A 10,331-nucleotide genomic window follows, 5' to 3' on the forward strand; every position below is an offset into this window, starting at 1 on the left:
GCAAAGATTCAGCACCTTCACCTTTCCCCCTCCCCCACAAATAGAATCTTTCACCCCTTTCCATTATGGAGACTTTGTTTTATCTTTGTAGAAGCAACCATTACCCCCATCCCAGCAACTGCCCCCCACTCCCATATCCCACACCCGCACTCTCCTCATTCCTGTACCCACTCCCCCTCCCACTTCTGTATATTCTTGCATCCCCACTCCCATATCCCACTCCCCCGTTCCTGTATCCCACTCACTCCAATATCTCATTCCCCCCTCATTCCTGTATCCCACTACCCTAACCCCATTCCCATATGTCACTTCCCCCTGATTCCCATATCCCACTCCCCCCCCTCCTCACTCCCATATCCCACTCCCCCCCCTCACTCCCATATCCCACTCCCCCCCCTCACTCCCATATCCCACTCCACCCCCCCCCTCACTCCCATATCCCACTCCCCCCCCCCTCACTCCCATATCCCACTCCCCCCCCCCTCACTCCCATATCCCACTCCCCCCCCCCCTCACTCCCATATCCCACTCCCCCCCCTCACTCCCATATCCCACTCCACCCCCCCTCACTCCCATATCCCACTCCCCCCCCCCTCACTCCCATATCCCACTCCCCCCCCCTCACTCCCATATCCCACTCCCCCCCCCCCCTCACTCCCATATCCCACTCCCCCCCCCTCACTCCCATATCCCACTCCCCCCCCCCCTCACTCCCATATCCCACTCCCCATTGCCATATCTCACTTTGCCCTGATTCCCATATCCCACTCCCCTCTCACTCCCATATCCACTCCCCATTCCCATATTTCATTTCCCCATTCCCATATCTCACTTCCCCCTGATTCCCATATCCCATTCTCCCCTCACTCCTGTATCCCACTCCCTATTCCCATTTCTCACTTCCCATATCCCACTCCTCTCTCACTCCCAAATACGACACCCGAACTCCCCCTTATCCCACAGCCCCCTAACTCCCACACTCCCATATCCCATCCCCCCCCATTCCCATATTCATCCCTCCAGCACCTCCCTCCTCTCCCGTATCCCACCTCACCTCTTTCTTTAAAGGGACGCCTCTTGTTTTTGTACCATGTGTCCTAGTTTTAGTCTCCCCCACAAGAGGAATCATCCTTCGGGAATCCACCCTGTCAAATCCCCTCAGGATCTTATACTTCCAGCCTAAGCTTTGCAATTTCCTCCCTGAACCTCTCAGTCTCATTCTCCCTCTTTACGAGGCTCTTTAAAGCTTCTCTCTTTAACCAAGGCTGTCAAATATCTTAGTTTTAAAGTTGAAATGGAGATAAGGGTGAGGAAAGGGGACAGGCTGGATTACTCTGTGCAGAGTGAGCAGGTCCAGTGGCCTCTTTCTGTGCACACTATACACCCAGTGTTAAGTTTCATCTCAGAGGCCCAAAGACCATAAGACATAGGAGCAGAATTAGGCCACTCGGCCCATTGAGTCTGCTCCACCATTCAATCATGGCTGATATTTTTCTCATCCCCATTCTCCTGCCTTTTCCCCATAACCCCTAGTCCCCTATTAATCAAGAACATATCTATCTCTGTCTTAAAGACACTCAATGACCCGGCCTCCACAGCCTTCTGCGGCAAAGAGTTCCACAGATTCACCACTCTCTGGCTGAAGAAATTCCTTCTCATCTCTGTTTTAAAGGATCGTCCCTTTAGCCTGAGGTTGTGCCCTCTGGTTCTAGTTTTTCCTACTAGTGGAAACATCCTCTCCACGTCCACTCTATCCAGACCTCGCAGTATCCTGTAAGTTTCAATAAGATCCCCCCCTTCATTCTTCTAAACTTCAATGAGCACAGATCCAGAGTCCTCAACCGTTCCTCATACGACAAGCTCTTCATTCCAGGGATCATTCTTGTGAACCTTCTCTGGACCCTTTCCAAGGCCAGCACATCCTTCCTTAGATACGGGGCCCAAAGCTGCTCACAGTATTCCAAATGGGGTCTGACCAGAGCCTTATACAGCCTCAGAAGTCCATCCCTGCTCTTGTATTCTAGCCCCCTCGACATGAATGCTAACATTGCATTTGTCTTCCTAACTGCCAACAGTGAGTCTCCTTGTTGTTGTAATCTGCTCAAACTGACTTCCAGCTTCTTACAGATATCATTGGCAGTTGTGCTAACAGCACCTGCTGTGCCATCCCTTCCATAACCGTTGTTGATTTTATCTTAACAACACCACTTTGTATTTACATAGCACCTCAGTATCGTAAAATATCCCAGGGTGCTACACCAAAGCTTTATCAAATAGGAAAAACTACAAAAGTAAAGTAAAGTTTATTTATTAGTCACAAGTACGGCTTACATTAACACTGCAATGAAGCTACTGTGAAAATCCTCCAGTCGCCACACTCCGGCGCCTGTTCGGTTCAATGCACCCTAACCAGCACGTCTTTCAGAATGTGGGAGGAAACCGGAGCACCCGGAGGAAACCCACGCAGATACGGGGAGAACGTGCAAACTCCACACAGACAGTGACCCAAGGCCAGAATTGAACCCTGGTCCCTGGCGCTGTGAGACAGCAGAAGGGGGTGTGAGTTCAGTCGGACAGCATGGTCGCTGCAGGCTTGGAGGGCCGAAGGGCCTGTTCCTGTGCTGTAATTTTCTTTGTTCTTTGTTCTTTGTTCAGTGCTAACCACAGTGCCACCATGCCGAGAGGAGGTATTAGAAGTCCAAACACTTTCTCAAAGAGGTTGGTTTTACAGAGCGTCAGAAAGGGAGAGAGGAAGGTGGGGGAGATGGAGAGGGTTCCGGAGGGAATCCCGGAGCTTAGGGCTAAAGGCACGGCCGCCAGTGGTACAGTGATTGAAGATTGGGAATGTGTCAGAGGTCAGAATTGGAGGAGCGCAGAGATCACAGAGGGGGACTAGCTAGGGTAAATGCATGGGGTTAAGGGGATAGGGCCTGGGTGGGATAGTGTTCGGTGCAGACTCAATGGGCCGAATGGCCTCCTTCTGCACTGTAGGATTCTATGATTCTATGTTTGGAGAGCTGGAGGAGGTTACAGAGGTAGGGAGGGTCCGAGGTCGAATTTGAAAACAAGGATGTGATCTTCATAACTGAGGCATTGACAGATTGGGAGTCAATCTGGGTCAGGTGGGTGAACAGAATTTGGAATGAGGTTGGGTGACAGGCAGCTAAGTTTAGAGATGAGCTCAGGTTTATGAAGAGTTGTGAACCATATTGACTCTGCCTGAATCTCCCTCCTTAATACATTCCCTCCTTCTCCATTAATACTTTCCCTTCTCGTGGTTAGCACTGCTGCCTCAGCTCCAGGGACCCGGGTTCAATTCCAGCCTTGGGTCACTGTCTGTGTGCAGTTCGCATGTTCTCCCCGTGTCTGCGTGGGTTTCCTCCGGGTGCTCCGGTTTCCTCCCACTGTCCAAAGATGTGCGGGTTAGGTGGATTGGCCACGCCAAATTGCCCCTTAGAGTCAGGGGGATTAGCTAGGGTAAATGCCCGGGGTTATGGGGATAGGGCCTGGATGGGACTGTGGTCGGTGCTGACTCGATGGGCCGAATGGCCTCCTTTTGCACTGTAGGATTCTATGATTCTCCTTCTCCATTAATACTTTCCCTCCTTTTCCGTTAATACGTTCCTCCCTTTGTACTGAGACTCCTCTCACATTACTTATTTTATCCTCTGAACAGTGTTATTTATTGATGTCTGCTCCTGGGTGATTTTATTCATGTTAAATCCCAATCTGCATCTGGTACAATTGCCCCTAATTCCTACATTTTATTTGCCACTCTGAACATTGATAATAGAGGCACCTTATCTAAATGTGTTTGTTCTTCACACTGTTCTTCCCTTTGATTCCTCTGCCCAAGCCACCACCTCACTCCCTTATCTGGATCTTTATCCTGTATTTGTATGTTTGCTTCACCCTCCTTCACTTTCTGTATCCTCACACCCTCCTTCCCACCCCCATCCCAATTTTGACTCCTCGCTTCCTTGTTTGCCAATCGATTAACACCTTTCTCTGTTTGGATATAGCCCAGAGCAGAATGAGAGGCGATCTCATGGAAACACATATTATTCCGAAGGGTTGTTTCCCACAGCTGGGAAAGCCAGAACAGGGGTGACCTTATAGAGGTCTATAATATAATGAGTGGCATAGACAAAGTAGATAGTCAATATCTTTTCCCAAATGTAGGGGAGTCTAAAACTAGAGGGCATAGGTTTAAGGTGAGAGGGAAGAGATACAAAAGTGTCCAGAGGGGCAATTTTTTCACACAGAGGGTGGTGAGTGCCTGGAACAAGCTGTCAAAGGTAGTAGTAGAGGCGGGTACAATTTTATCTTTTAAAAAGCATTTAGATAGTTACATGGGTACGATGGGTATAGAGGGATATGGGCCAAATGCAGGCAATTGGGATCAGCTTAGGGGTTTTAAAAAAAAGGGCGGCATGGACAAGTTGGGCCGAAGGGCCGGTTTCCATGCTGTAAACCTCTATGACTCTATGACTCTATAACGGAGACAAAAGTCTCAGAATAAAAGGCCATTTAGGACTAAGATGCGGAGAAATTTCTTCACTCAGAGGGTGGTGAATCTTTGCAATTCTCTCCCTCAGAGAGGCTGTTGATGTTTAGACACTCGCGGAATCACAGAATCCCTACAGAGCAGAAAAAGGCCATTCGGCCCATCGAGTCTGCACCAACCACAATCCCAACCAGGCCCTATTCCTGTAACCCCACCTATTTACCCTGCTAATCCCCCTCACACTAGGGTCAATTTAGCATGGCCAATCCACCTAACCCGCGCATCTTTGGACGGACTGTGGGAGGAAACTGGAGCACCCGGAGGAAACCCACGCAGACACAGGGAGAACGTGCAGACTCCACACAGACAGTGACCCAAGCCAGAAACTGAACTCAGGTCCCTGGCGCTGTGAGGCAGCAGTTCTAACCACTGTGCCACCGTGCCGCCCCAAGAGGGGCCATAGTGTAGACAGCGGCTTGGTCAAAGGGGTATGTTTTAAGGAGCAGGGGAGGGGCAGAGGTTTTGGGAGGGAGTTTCAGGGTTTGGGGCCCAGGTAGCTGAGGGCAAAGTCGCCAAAGATAGAGCGACTAAAATCGGGGATGCTCATGAGGCCAGAGTGCAGAAACGAGAGCGTTGAGAGAGTTGTGGGGCTGCGAGCGGTTACAGAGATAGGAACACAACCCTACCAGACGAATCCTTAACCGAACCTCAAACTTAACCGCTCTGCCTTAATACAGTGTGTCTGTAATCTGCCCGCTCACCATATGCTTCCAGAGCCTGCGGCCCACAGGGAGATCGGTCCTTGAACTAACAGCTGGTAACTGCTCGACAGATTTCATCATGAAATATTCATGAAGCCTGCCTATGAATATGTATCCGTGCCCCGTTCACGGCGGTGGTGGCTACATCCCTGGATCAATAATCTCAGCAATCCCACCGCGGACAGTTTGCAAATTTAACCCCAGTTGGAAATAAAAAGCAGTGAAAGTCACTATGAAGTTGTCAGGATGTTGCTTAAAAATCCCAACTGGTTCAGCAATGTCCCTTCTGGATAATCTAGACGTGACTCCCGTCCCACAGCAACCTGGCTGGTCCTTAACTTTATTAGTTTATTGATTAGTGTCACAAGTAAGGCTTACATTAACACTGCAATGAAGGTGCTGTGAAAATCCGCTAGTCGCCACACTCCGGCGCCTGTTCGGGTAACACGGAGGGAGAATTTAGCACGGCCAATGCACTCTATCCAGCACGTCTTTCGGACTGTGGGAGGAAACCGGAGCACCCGGAGGAAACCCACGCAGACACGGGGAGAATGTGCAGACTCCGCACAGACAGTGACCCAAGCCGGGAATCGAAGGCAGCAGTGCTAACCATGCAGTCCATGACCTGTGATGTGAATCATTCAACCAAAGTTCGAAACTGTGGGAGTCACACGCTGATGTTACGGCAAAGAATCAGCCCAGCTCGCAAACACCGTCTGTCCCTCTGCCTTAATCCCAGCCTCCCCTTATGTCTGAGTAAATGCAGTTAAGGTACAGATTGTGATTGATGAGCTTACTGAGTGACGGAGCAGGCTCAAGAGGATAGATGGCCTTACTCTGCTGCTGTGTTTCCCAGTAAGTGGATGGTGGCAATGGTTGATGCCTGCTTTGTTAAAGCCACAGTGACTGTCCCACTCAAACAGGATGCCTGAGACTGACTGACGGCAACCCATACACAATCTGTGGCAGTGACCAAAAAGAAGTCTCACAACACCAGATTAAAGTCCAACAGGTTTATTTGGTAGCAAATACCAAATAGATTAGTGACCAAATAGCAGTGACCAATAGACAGAGGCTGAATCATAGCCCAGCCTTCGAGACTCAGATAACTTCTGGATCAGGGTAACAAGAGGGGAAGGGAGTTCAGGAACAGATTCAGCCATAAAAGAAAGAGCTTGCATTTACCTGGCACCTTTCGTAACCTCAGAAGCTCCAAAGGCATCACTTTTTGAGACGTGATCACTGTTGTACTGTCGGAAATGCAGCCACTAATCTGTGCACAGCGCAATCCCACAAACAGCAATGTCGAGAACTGGAACTCGAGGGCGCAACCCCAAGAGTGAAGGGATGCTCCTTTAAAACCAAGATGAGGAGGAATTTCTTCAGCCAGAGGGTGGTGAATCTGCGGAACTCATTGCCACAGAGGGCTGTGGAGGCCAGGTCATTGAGTGTCTTTAAGACAGAGATAGATAGGTTCTTGATCAATAAATGGATCAAGGGTTATGGGGAGAAGGAGGAGAATGGGGATGAGAATCATATCAGCCATGATTGAATGGTGGAGCAGACTCGATGGGCTGAATGGCCTAATTCTGCTCCTATATCTTATGGTCTTATGGAATATTGCTGAAGAGAGAGACATGTTGCCAAAGTTTTTCATCTTGCACTCATCGGGACAAATGCAAGAATACCAAATTTCAAGCTATCACAACAATTTATACTACAGAGGAAAAGGGGGGAAGACCAATTAGCACCCTTGGGAAATAGACCAATCAGCACTCTTTTCTCCTGTGGTATAAATTGTTGTGGTTGTTTGAAATTTGGCTTTCTTGTGTTTGTCCTGATGAGTACAAGATGAAAAGCTTCGACAACACATCCCCCCTATTCAACAACTGTCAACAGCAATGTGGCAGTAACCAGATAATCTTTTTTTATTAGTGATGTCAGCTGAGGGGTAAAAATTGGCCAGGACACCAGGCCAACGTTTACCAACACGTATGATCCTCAGTTTTGGTCTCTGGTCACAAGTAGAGGAATCTACCCTACGTCTACTCGCTCAAATCCCTTCATAATTTTAAAGATCTTGACTAGATTCTGTCAGTTTTTTTCTTTCGGCTGGCCATTTTGCTACCAATGGTGTTAATGTTTCTCGCTCCATGTTGAAGAATGTCACCGATAATTCCAATTGGGAATTTGGGATATTTTACCCTGAGAATACGGTGGGAATGTGGAACTCCCGCCATAGGGAGTGGCTGAGAAGAATGGTTTCGATTCCTTAGAGAGCGAAGTTGGATTAACATATGGGAGAGAGAGGAATAGGGACATGCAGGAAGGATGTTCCCGATGGGGGCGTGTCCAGAACCAGGAGACACAGTCTGAGGATTCGGGGTAGACTGTTTAGGACAGAGATGAGGAGATATTTCGGCACCCAAAGAGTGGTGAGCCTGTGGAATTCATTGCCACAGGAAGTAGTTGATGTCAAAACATTGAATGTTTTCAAGAGGCGGTTAGATATAGCACAGTTTAGGCCGATACTCCCTGGAATTTAGAAGAATGAGGGGAGATAAAATTGAGATGTACAAGATGGTAAAAGGTATGGATAAAGTAGACGTGGAGCGGATGCTTCCTCTTGTGGGGCATTCTAGGACAAGAGGTCATAGTCTTAGGATAAGGGGCAGCAAATTTAAAACAGAGTTGAGGAGAAACTACTTCTCCCAAAGGGCTGTGAATCTGTGGAATTCGCTAGCCCTGAGTGCAATGGATGCTGGGACAGTGAGTAAATTTAAGGAGGAGTTAGATTTTTAATTGGGAATGAGTTGAAGGGTGTGGTGAACCATAGATGGTTACCACTATGGGTACTTGTACATATGTTACTCTTCATAGGAACCCTACAGTGCAGAAGGAGGCCATTCGGCCCATCGAGTCTGCACCGACCACAATCCCACCCAGGCCCTACCCCCACATATTTTACCTGCTAATCTCTCTAACCTACGCATCTCTGGACTCTAAGGGGCAATTTTTAACCTGGCCAATCAACCTAACCCGCACATCTTTGGACTGTGGGAGGAAACCAGAGCACCCGGAGGAAACCCACGCAGACACGAGGAGAATGTGCAAACTCCACACAGACAGTGACCCGAGCCGGGAATCGAACCTGGGACCCTGGAGCTGTGAAGCAGCAGTGCTAACCACTGTGCTACCGTGCCGCCCTACTCTTGTTACTGTTGGGGTTAGGGTTGGGGTGTTCCACCTGTTAGCATTGTTCTGTGGTACACTCCAGTTGGCTCCGCCTTCTTACAGGAGTATAAAGGTCACTGCTACTTCCTAGTGGCCCTTAGTCTGGGATTGTATTGTTAAGCAGTATGCTCTATTCTTATTGTGAATAAAAGCCTTTATTCCCGGGTACGTCCTAGCCTCCCGTGTGAATTAATAGCGCATCAATTTTATTCACAACAAAATACCGAAAATTTTGTTCGAAGGAAAATGGAGCAGATGCTGAAACCCGATCGGCTAACCTTGGATCCGCGTGCCACTGGAGCGTTGAATACTTTCGACCATTGGTTGAAGTGTTTCGAGGATTACATCGACGCCTCGACAGCAGTCCAGTCCGACACCGACAGATTGCGGGTCCTCCACGCAAGGGTGAGCGACACTGTGTATGCAACAATCCGTGATTCCCAAGATTACAAAGAGGCCATCGAATTACTCAAGAAGCTGTACCATAAACAGCCGAACGAAATTCATGCTCGTCACCTATTAGCCACTCGACGGCGGCAGCCCGGCGAAACTACGGGACAGTACCTGCACGAACTTCAACAGCTAGCCAGAGCCTGCAATTGCAAGGAGGTGTCGGCTACTCAATACACCAACGATCTGATCCGAGATGCGTTCGTGGTGGGAATCGGCTCATCCTATATTCGCCTGCGGCTGCTAGAGCAAGGTAACTTGGACCTGGCTAAGACGGTAGAATTGGCCGATGCAATGGAAACGGCCTCCAGAAGTCTTGAAACCTACCCCACCGACCACGTGGGAACATCATGGCAAGTACAGCCACCGCCTCAACTGTACCCGGCGGCTCCTCGGAACTGCGCGATAATGCTCTCAACTTCAGACCTGACGGCTGCGGCAGCTCCTGGAGCCCCACGGTGCTATTTCTGCGGATTGGCGAAGCACCCTCGTCAGAGATGTCCGGCCAGGACGGTGTTTTGCTCCGCCTGTGGGAAGAAAGGGCACTGTGCAAAAGTGTGCCGAGCAAAGACCCCTTCCAAGCCCAGCAGTGCTGCATGTGACTCCCCAGGATCCATCTCCTCGTCTCCGGCCTCGTCGATGTCTTCAGCCACGTGCGATTCATGGGCGCCGCCATTTCCTATGACGATGATGCAAGCCAAGTGCGATCTGCGGGTGCCGCCGCTTTCAACATCATCGACCACGTGCGATTCGTGGGCGCAGCCATTTTGGTCGACACCGGCCGCAGAAGACCAGCAGGGGTCCTCGTCGTCGGCTATCTCAGCTGCCTGCAGTTACACTCGAGATCCAACAGTGGCGTCAATCATCCTGGACCAGGCCAAGCCTCACAGACTCGACAAGTCCATGATGGACGTAGAGGTAAACAGGCGCCTGACACATTGCCTGTTTGACAGCGGGAGCACGGAGAGCTTTATCCACCCAGATACAGTGAAACGGTGCGCTCTCCGTGTGCAAACTGTCAGGCAGACAATCTCCATGGCGTCGAGGTCCCGATCTGTTATCGTTCTTGGGAGCTGTGTGGTAACTTTAACGGTGCGGGGCACAGTTTACGAGAACTTCAGGCTCCTCGTGTTACCGCACCTTTGCGCTCCGGTACTCCTGGGGCTAGACTTTATGGTCCACCTGAAGAGTGTGACCCTGCAGTATGATGGGCCACTCCCTCCACTTTCAGTGGGAGAACAGCAGCCTCCAAATTGTCCAGCGCGCTCCACATGCAGTCTCTCGACACTCAAAATTACCCCGCCTTCCTTATTCGAAAATCTCGTGCCAGGCTGCAAGCCCATCGTGACTAAGAGCAGGCATTACAGCGCTGAGGATTG

Source organism: Mustelus asterias, chromosome 14 (assembly GCF_964213995.1).
Source record: "Mustelus asterias chromosome 14, sMusAst1.hap1.1, whole genome shotgun sequence".
Classification (NCBI taxonomy): domain Eukaryota; kingdom Metazoa; phylum Chordata; class Chondrichthyes; order Carcharhiniformes; family Triakidae; genus Mustelus; species Mustelus asterias.